Genomic DNA, 1,428 nt, shown 5'->3' with positions numbered 1-1,428 from the left:
AAGGAAGGGCAAGAAGACGATATTTCCACCACAACTGAGGAGATGGCTGAAAATCAGGAAAATCCGCTACCTCCTGCAATTGCTGCTGATCCAATAAATCAGAATCCTGCTCCACGCACTATGTATGATTATGCTAAACCTAATTTAATAGGAACTGAGTCGAGTATAGTTAGGTCTGTTATTGCTGCAAATAATTTTGAACTGAAACCTAACACAATTCAAATGATACAACAGTTTGTTCAGTTTGATGGCTTGCAGGATGAGGATCCAAACACTCACTTAGCAAATTTTCTGGAGTTTTGCGACACTTTTAAGATCAATGGCATTTCTGACGATGCCATTCACCTTCGGTTGTTCCCCTTTTCATTGAGAAACAAAGCTGAACAGTGGTTGAACTCATTACCACTAGGGTCAATCACTACTTGGGAACAAATGACCGAAAAATTTTTACTTAAATATTTTCACCGGCTAAAATGGCTAAACTGAGGAATGATATCTCTTCTTTGTGCATGTGGATTTAGAAACACTCTATGATGCATGGGAGAGATACAAGGATCTTTTGAGAAGTTGCCCTCACGATGGGTTACCACTCTGGCTACAGGTTCAAACTTTTCACAATGGCCTGAATCCTTCGACTAGACAGATGATTGATGCAGTTGCTGGTGGGACTATCGATAATAAGACACCTGAGGAGGCTTATGAATTTATAGAAGAGATGTCACTGAATAATTATCAGTAGCAAGTCATGGAGACTAATCGCGTGATTTCGTGATAGGTTTTAAATATTTATAATTAATCGTTCTTGAAACCAACTATTATCGCGATGTAGGCAAGTGTACCTATCGAATACTAGTATAGTTTTAGCAAGACCGAATAGTTGAACCCAAATGAACTAAAAGTACTAGTAATGGCTATCTTTTTATTATCTAGCCTAAGAATAAAGAGGTTTTTGTTTTAACTAACTAATTATCTAAACTAAGAACTCACAGAGAATGGAATTGGGGAATTGCTTTTGGGAAAATCGATTGAATTAAGACAATACCTAAGGAAAAATCCACATAGACTGTACTTGTTATTCTGGCTCCGAATCAGACGATTTATTTATTTAACTTGTTCCGTAGAGATCCCTAAGTTATGTTATTATCCCTATTCAAGACTAATAACGTCTAATCCCTGGATTGAATAATTGAGACCTTTCTCTAATTAACACCCTAGGGTTGTATTAACTTGATCTATGGATCCCTTTATTAGGTTTCACCCTAATCCGGGAAAATCTTGCCACCTTATGTCTAGGCACACAAACAACTCCGCTTAATTATGACAAATGTACTTTTAGACAGGGTCTAATCCTCCTCTGACTAAGAGCTTATCTTAAATCAATATCCTGGGATATCAAAACAAGAATTAAGAACACATAATTAAGAGCAA

The 1,428-nt window shown here is 36.9% G+C and overlaps 1 non-coding gene across 1 annotated transcript; it reads right to left on the bottom strand.

Annotated features, from left to right (window-relative positions):
- Positions 1-479: 479 nt before the first annotated feature.
- LOC128291041 (small nucleolar RNA R71) lies at positions 480-585 on the bottom strand. The gene has a single exon (XR_008280818.1). It is a non-coding gene; the product is annotated as a small nucleolar RNA R71 (small nucleolar RNA).
- Positions 586-1,428: the final 843 nt, after the last annotated feature.

Source organism: Gossypium arboreum, chromosome 3 (assembly GCF_025698485.1).
Source record: "Gossypium arboreum isolate Shixiya-1 chromosome 3, ASM2569848v2, whole genome shotgun sequence".
Classification (NCBI taxonomy): Eukaryota; Viridiplantae; Streptophyta; class Magnoliopsida; order Malvales; family Malvaceae; genus Gossypium; species Gossypium arboreum.
The sequence above is the reverse complement of the archived record's forward strand: the minus strand, read 5'-3'. Positions and strand labels throughout refer to the sequence as shown.